The sequence below is a fragment of the Austrofundulus limnaeus genome, unplaced genomic scaffold, assembly GCF_001266775.1.
Source record: "Austrofundulus limnaeus strain Quisiro unplaced genomic scaffold, Austrofundulus_limnaeus-1.0 Scaffold13, whole genome shotgun sequence".
NCBI classification, from domain to species: domain Eukaryota; kingdom Metazoa; phylum Chordata; class Actinopteri; order Cyprinodontiformes; family Rivulidae; genus Austrofundulus; species Austrofundulus limnaeus.
The window spans coordinates 1,083,009-1,091,551 of NW_013952415.1; the positions used below are offsets into that span (position 1 = coordinate 1,083,009).

Genomic DNA, 8,543 nt, shown 5'->3' on the forward strand with positions numbered 1-8,543 from the left:
CGTGCCACATATTTTCCCTATAATTATTACAAAAACAAAAAATAAATCAATATGTATTTATATTTGTGTAGCCTTTGTTTTTAGGGCTGTCAACAAAGTTTGTGTACTCAGACCAGCAATATTTGGGGTCACAAGTTTTTACAGTGAATATTTTGTGGGTCAGAAGATAAAAAGTTTGGGAACCACTGCACTAGGTGACAATATATTGACAATATATGAACTCAAATAAGGCTGTGGAATGTCAATGATAAGGAGCAACATGGCAACATGTGACTCATGTTMTCTGAATGTTCATGGGTTGACTGGGTTATTTTAGTGCTTTAGWATTAGCTTTTGCTAAGATTTTCAGTGCGTTAGTGCTTTATATTTAGGGGACCTAAATATTTGAGTTAGTATTTTAGGGCTAGTGGAACTAAATATTTGATTAGTGCTGCCCACCACTGCTTATAGTTAAGAAACAAGTTTGAAAAACATGTCAAACAATATTATTTTTTTCTTTTGCTAAAAACATCTGTTAAAACAAGGTTTTCCCTTCAAACAGATTTTCTATAATAAAAAACACAACAGAAAAAATGTTACCTTTTTCACTAAAAGCAAGCAAATAGTTATTAGTTATTTAATATTTTTTGTCTTCTTCTTTTAGCTATTTGTCATTCAAGCTTTTGTTTGTTGGGTTTTCATTGTGCGTTCAGCAAACGTTCAAAAATAGCTGGAAAGCTGTGAGAGTAAAATTCAAACAGGAATGAAAACAGAACAGCAGTGCCCTATTATCAACAGAAAAACTATAATTGCACAAATAAAGCAAAAAAACCTTTTTGTAATATTAACTTACATTGTGAGTTTCAGAAAGCAACACGCCCCTTTTCCACTGCAGTCCTTGTGTTCTGCCTTTTTGCTTACAGTTATCATCAGCAGCCATTATTGAAAAAAAAGTACACCACAATTTATTTCATGTTCTTGTCCCTTTCTCCACACACACAGCTTCCCACCTGAGTGAACACTCGTGTTCTGATTTCCGTGGCCGTGCCTCCCAGCAAAGACTGTCTGACTCAAATTCTCTCTGATTCCTCACTACAGGTTTCAGTCTGTGGCAGATGGGGACGGTGCGTTGGCCAGCAGAGGGAAATTATCTGCATTGTTTCCTGGAAGTGTCTCCCACACGGAGGTCTGGACTGGAGTGTTTCTGAAAAGAAAAACAGAAAACTACTTTGTAAGATTGAATTAAGAAAAAAAAAAGGTCAAACACTGATTAAACTAAATTAATCCTGGGCTGGGTTTTCGAGCTTTTTGTCAATAAAAAGCATTTAAAGAAAGGAAAAGCCGAGACAAATTCTCCCCTGTTCCATTTACTCATCGACTGTGAACACCACCTCACCTTTTTGGAAACTTGAGCTTCTGCCAAGTCTATTGAAATGGAAATTAGTTTCAGAAAACAAACAAAAAATAATAAAAAATAAAAAACAACTGATGAGGCCATATTCGGTTCACAGGAGGGTCAGATCCTAGGACTATTTGAGGGACAACACTTTATAAGTCTAAAATGATCATGTGATTACAGTAGACTTGCTAAATTTTCAAGGAAAAAGCTGCACTCTTGTGTTTATTGGAGAAATTCCTCTGTTGCTTTAATCCTGCTCTGCAGATGAACCTTTAACGTGGACGAATCCTTTATTCCTCTCTCTCTCACCACATCAGAGACGTGTTTGCAGAAAAACAGAAATGGAGAGGGTTAGTCATTTCCAACACTTTCCAGCTCTCAGCATCGCAACAAACTCAGTGTTTGAGCAAAACACAGCTGTGAACCACAGAGGTAAGCAGATGTAGAGGAAACTTTAAGACATGCTTTCTGGTCAGCTACAGTTTTAATAATACAGTTCTGGTTAAAGCATGGCTTATATACCACACCACAGATTTGTTTTTAGGCTTCAGCACGTTCTCCCTGCCAGCAGCGGATCAACTTTACCCTCTCTATCTGTAGTGGACATGATACCAATAAGGCAAAAATGCATCTTTAAGTRGAGCTTTTGTGCTCTGTAAAAAATATTTCTCATGTTGCTTTTTTCTTTTGTTTGATTTTGGTTTTTACAAAAGAGGAATAAGGCCACAGAGCAAACAAGACAGAACTGGATGCATCGATCAAAGCATTGACTGGTATGTCTCCACCTGCCCTAGACTTGTCTGCATTTAAAGCACTGGGCATCCAAGAAGAATGCAACTGTATCAACAATGTGTAAACATGACTTCCTKTTTGATATTTYCCARAATTTCAGTGACCAACCACTTATGTGTACCATCCAAAATAAGGAGATTCAAGCAAKAYAAATCACTTTACCTGACCTTCAGCTTTGACCCTAAAATGTTTTCATTCGTTGGGCCAAGAACATATATGTCAATTTTGACTGAAATCAATAACTCCGTTCAGGAGAAACAGTGTAAACAAAACAGTGTGACGAACACTAGGTAACACACAGCCTCGGGCGGAGGCATAAAAATAGTACCTTTTTATTCTGAGTTCTGACTTCAATCTTAGAATTCTGAAATTTTTCTTGAGAAAAAAAATCAGAATTTTGAGATTAAATTCTCAGGAAAAAGAAAAAATATATATAATAAAAATTTATAATTTATTTATTGCTCTGAGGCCCTTATTCTTATCTGTAAGTTTCATTTCAACAACTTTGAAGAGCACTTTTTTACAAAAAGCTTCACCACTCCAACTGCACATAAAGGCAGAAATGCAACAAATCAAACGATTGGCAAATTAATTATGGTATATATGAAAACAAAGCATAAAATGCATTTTTAAATTGTTTACTTATCTGATTTAATATAAAATACAGGAATTTAATTTATAAACACAGTAACATTACAGTCGTTTCAGATGTAAATAGATGGATCATCTGAAGCCTTCAGTTTGCTTTCTGCCTGTGGAAATAAAAGACAATTAAGCTGTACTGATTAAAAAAATCCTGTCACTGTGAACATTAGCTGCCAATTCTATGACACAAAAGGAGCTCAAATTAAATATTCAGGACACGGTTCAAGCTATTGTAGGTGTGCTATCCGTGCAAGGAATTATGTCTGCTATAATTGTGCTATAAATCAACTATTAGGAGCCTTTGACAGTGACTCTCTGCACAAACCCTATTTATTTCTGTTGTTTTCCATCTATTTTTTGATTCTTCAGATCTGTTGTTTGTCACATCCCTGGGGCTGTTATCCTGCTTGTTGATGAGGGATGGGGAGCTGATGTATGGCTGAATATAAATGGAACAGTTACAGGTGTGTCTATCAGTGCTGTATTGTTTCACTTTGGGCAGTTGGACAAACATCAGCATCACTATCTCTAATAGGTTTGTATTTAAGTTTTTTCCCCTCCTTATTCCTTCAAAGCCATTGGCACAAATACTGAGATACTACAAATCTGTGGTTCAGGCTAAGATGCAGGTTGGGTTAATGGGCTTTTTTTCCCCCCCATCTCTCTTTTTTGAATCCCAACGTAAAAGCTAAACCTTGCCAGAAGCAGTGAGCTTGAAAATCTGGCTGGGAAAAGCAGAACGCAATCGCTATCCATCACAACAATCCAGCATTTACTCCTGAGCACATCTCTTTTGATAGCATCCACAGAGGTGCAGAAATGGTGCCATCTATGTGATGATTTCACTCCATTTATCTCACCATCTTGGCTTGGATCTCACTGTGGGACTGAAGAGGGTGATTATCCCACTGTGCTGCTTGGGATACTTTTTTTGCATTTTTGACAAGGACCCACCGTTGTCATAAATCTTAAAAGCTTATTTTAAATTATTTTGCAAAAACATCACTGAAAGATGGCAACAAAACTTTGCAACTAACTTTTGCCAGTGCTCTGGTTTCTTTAGGGTCATGACACGAGCAAGTGTTGGAATCATGCACATCCAGTTGATTTAAAGAATTTTACATAAAAATGATGTTTTAAAGTTAAAAAAATGAGGTGAATTGACTTTAAAATCAAGTCAGAAAAATGATGTTTCGGACCGTGTCAGCGGGTACAATAGAATAATGGACAAAATTGCCAGACAGGAGGACAAGAGAGACACTCAAGCTGGCACTGAACACTGGCTCAGAAGCTGACGAGGGAATGAGGGATGGCTGATTAGGCGGCTGACAGCGTTAGTTCCCAAAACCCATTATAAAGTATTCTAGCTGAAGCAGTGGCAGATCTAGGATTTTTCTGAGTAAGGGGCCATCAAGGGGCCACAATATTCATAGAGGGGCCAAGTCTTTGTTCAACATCTTCCTTTCACACAAACCCCCAGTTTTGATAAGGTGTTTACATTTAACCAGTCATACATGTTCAAACACTTGTAATGTAATTTTTTTAAAAGAGGGTACCACTTTACAATAAGGCTCCCCAGATGGTTTTTAAAGGGTTTATAGAGAGGTTTTTAATTAATCTGTAAACACTTTATAAATTATTAATAAGGGTTTATTATGCATTAATTAAGGTTAAAAAAAGACTAAACAGTCCGGTTTCTTTCCAAATACTGAGCCAAATCTGCTTGGGTATTAAACATTTCAGACTAGTTTACTGCCTTGTAAGCACAATAATGATTAGGAAACACACATTTTAACATATAATATTGTACTGAATTACTGCATTATAAATATCCACAAATATTAAAGTGATCCTTATTATAAAGTGTAAAACTGTTCATTATTTTGGATGGGGTGGGATTATTTGGTGTGTTAAAATGACATTTTTTTTTACTTTTTTGATACATCAACATTGTTGACAGTGGCTACATGTTTGAACAATAATTTCAAATTTTGATAATCAACACAAAGTTTTAAAAATGGTGATTTTCCACATTGAAGACTAACTTTTGGCAWWTTTARATGTTTATTTGTCATTAATAAATATTGTTCTGCATTACACTTCACGGTAAGTCTCCCTTTGTGAATAATGCAGTAATACAATACAATATGTTAAAACATGTGTTTCTTATCATTATTGTACTTACAATGTAGAATTCTAGTCTGAAATGTTTAATATAGCACCTTTAGATGTAATATGCACGTGAACAGATTTGTCTCATTATTTGGTATGAAACTGAACATTTTTTTTCTTTTTCTCGTCTTAATTATTGCATAATAAATGTTTATTAATGATTTATAAAGTGTAAACTTTACAGATTAATTAATAACCTATCTTATAAACTCTTTAAAAGTCATCTAGAAGGGGAGCCTTATTGTAAAATGGTACKGAAAATGGCTTGCTGCAGTAATTCTCCTCTCCAGTTTTTCATACATTTTACTGTACATGGATAAAATATTCTCAAACACAAAACATGTGAGAAAATCCGTCCATCATTTGTCAGTTGAAAGACTTTTTTTTACAGGATTGTTCACATTTCCTTAAGAAAAGAAGAATTCTGTAAGCTTGATTCATTCTGGACTTTACTATTTGACTCGTTAGCGCAACTAGTGTTTGAACATGGAACTGCACCCACCATCATCAATCCCAGGTAAAGGACAGATGAGTGACAGGACAGGAGCACTTCAGGGGGCCAATCAGATTCCAGCTGGGGCCAGTGCCCCTAGAACCGCCCCTGAGAAAACACAGAAAAATTACTTAAAACCACTTACAGGCAAATATTAAGAAATAAAAATATTGAAAGTTCAAGACTGATGCTGTTTTTTTTTTTTTGGCTTTTAAAGGTGTAGACCTTCCATTTGAGCAGTGAGGGGGTAGTTTACTAATTTAAATCAAACAGAAAATCTCTAAATAATTGGTTTCTTTAAAAAGAATCAATCATCTATTCTCAATAGCTGATTATTACGTAACAATATCTAAAAGACCGGATATTCATTAACCATGGTGAATAGCTCATTGGTTCAAATAAAGATTTGAGTTTGGTAGATTATTTCTTCATTGTAACAATGCTCCTCCACATCGAGAGGAGCCAGTTGAGGTGACTCATCTGGTTAGGATGCCTCCTGGACGCCTCCCTGGTGAAGTGTTCCGGGTACGTCCCACTGGAAGGAGGCCCAGAGGAAGACCCAGGACACGCTGGAGGGACTATGTTTCTCGGCTGGTCTGGGAACGCCTTGGGATTCCGCCAGACGAGATGACCCAAGTGGGGAGAGGGAAGTCTGGTTCTCTCTGCTTAGGCTGCTGCCCCCGAGACCCGACCCAGGGTAAGCGGAAGAAAATGGACGGACGGACAATGCTTCTTGGATATAAATTTTATAACAGGCACGTCATTGGCAGCACCGGGTGTCAGCAGCTCTAAACAAGTGTCAGTTGAAACAGCAAAATAAGCTTAAGATTTGGCAATTTTTATGTGCACAACCCACATAATCGTTTCTAATTCTCATCTCACAAATGCATGTTCCTCACAAATGTGGCACCATTAAAAGGAAAAATTAACAGGCTTTCTTACGCTACAGGATTTATTGTATTGTAGGTGGGCATGATTTTTTTGTTTGGAGAGTGGGTTGGGGTGTTTTTTTTAGTTTTTTAATTGAAAAATGTTTTATTTTATCTTATTTTTAGTTTCTGTTTTTTGCCTCTCTTACTTCTATTTTATTGTTGGATGTTGTTTTATTTTTACTGTTTGATGGGACTACAGATGTAAATTAGCCTTGGGCTAAATCTGCTGCAATGCATCACATTATGTTTTAATTGCACACTGTCCCAAATAAATAAATTCATTCATTCATTTATTGTTATAACAACAAAAATCTACCAAACACAATTTTCCTTATTTTTTATGCTAGGTTTTGATGGAACTGTGGCCGTGCACGTGCCTCATTGGGGAAAAAAATAAAAAATAAAAATGGCACCAGCTAATGACCTGACATCAGTGTTGCCAGATGTATAATTATAGGTTTTATAAGGTACTTTTAGAGTCAAACCTCTGCCAATCCCAACACACACCTCACCCTTTTACCCACTCCTCTCCTACAAGGTTTATGTTCATTTGCCACATTCTACTGTGGAAAAATGTTGATGTTTCCAGAGATTGTTCGTCTGCAAATAGGTGCTTAGCCATCTGGTGACACTCCAAGGTCTTCTCAAACAGAATCCAGCAAGTCCCTGGTCTACCCTGAGGCCACATCCTCTATAGTGTCTGCTCCAATTGGTGTTCCTGTACCGTTTAGTCTACTCCAGAGGAGCCCAAAGTGGGGCCCGCGGGCCAAATTTGGCCCGCCAAGCCATTTGATTCGGCCCACCAACAGTTGCCAAAGTTAAAAGGTTGTAACCTGTTATTCTATGTAGAAACACAATATTTCCATTGGTCAAATGACTATATAAAAGGGCTGTAGTGAAGGCAGTTTTCATTCATGCTGTTGACTTTAGCTTTGATTTATTAGGATTAAACATGAAACATGAAACGACAACAATAAATATTTAGATCAGATTTYACCCCACGTGTAGATTTGCACACTTTATAAGGCCACAAAACTCATATTTTATCAATTTATGATATGTCCCATGAGCCTTTGCTATGGCAGACTTTATCCAAGCGCACAGACTTAAACAAGAGGGCCATTGCATAGCACAATCGCTAAAAAATAAAGGACTTTACTTTAAAAGTATTCGTATTTCATGTATTATATTACTGCATTTGGCCCACAGCCCTGGATAGATTTTCATTTTGGCCCTCTCAAGGAAAATGTTTGGGCACCCCTGGTCTACTCCATCCAGCTTAGAACAGATAGGTTTGCTCATAGCCTTCCAGAGACACTAAAGACAAATTACACTAAGCTCAAAAAGACGGAATTAAAATGCTTCAAAGGTTCATTGTTTTTAAATTCCTGCAGTTAACCTTTAAGTTAAGCAAAATTTTAATGAACTCGAGGCTCGACACTGACACCTTGTAACAAGTCAGTGCATACTAAATTATGTTCTTTTTTTTAAGCTCAAACCATAGTGGATGAAGATCTATTGTACCCGGCTGAATGCAGGGAGAGTATTAGGGACTGTAATCACATTAAGTGGATTGTCTGCTCTGCTCAGAGTGAGCAGGAGAGACTCGGAGCTGCCAACTATACAGAAGCTACAGGAATGAGAGACTTCGGGCACTTTTGTCCGAGACAAAGACAAAGTGCTCTAATTAAAACCAGTAACAACAAKTGCAACAGGAGGAGGAACCTAAAAGAAATCCCACTTTCATTTAAGATGGATTAGATAGAAGAGTAGATAGATGTACGTCTGCATTTGTCTCCTCCTGGACTGTGCTCACAACAGGGACTTCTGCTTTTCCCTGTTTAAACATGGCTGAATTAGAGCTCCGTGCCTTTGTCCGAGCTTCCACCACAGCTGCTATAGCTGGCAGTCGCACTTCATCTGTCAACGCCATGTCAGCCACTCGCTTCAGATTTATAATGGAACTGTGAGCTATGATTGAGCTAAAGTGCAGCAGTATTTCCTCGGAATTAAACATCAAATGGCTGTAAAAGTGAAAAATCACGCGGTACATCGACATCTTGTCAAACCCTATCACGGATTGCCAGAAAACCTGAATCACTGAAATGTCTGGCTGAACAATTATGAAAAT

General features: G+C 37.3%; 1 long non-coding RNA gene across 2 annotated transcripts in view; it reads right to left on the minus strand.

The window, feature by feature from the left end:
• Window positions 1-5,526, minus strand: part of LOC106513541 (uncharacterized) — a 10,971-nt gene extending 5,445 nt beyond the window's left edge. Inside the window, exons 1-2 of one of the 2 annotated variants that reach the window (XR_001309793.1) lie at window positions 5,490-5,526; window positions 833-1,183 (exon numbers count right to left, since the gene is read on the minus strand). This is a non-coding gene — a long non-coding RNA (uncharacterized LOC106513541). Of the gene's footprint in view, window positions 1-762; window positions 1,184-5,489 lie in introns of those variants that run through there. The other variant, XR_001309792.1, reaches the window with a different exon arrangement.
• Between the last annotated feature and the right edge of the window lie 3,017 nt (window positions 5,527-8,543).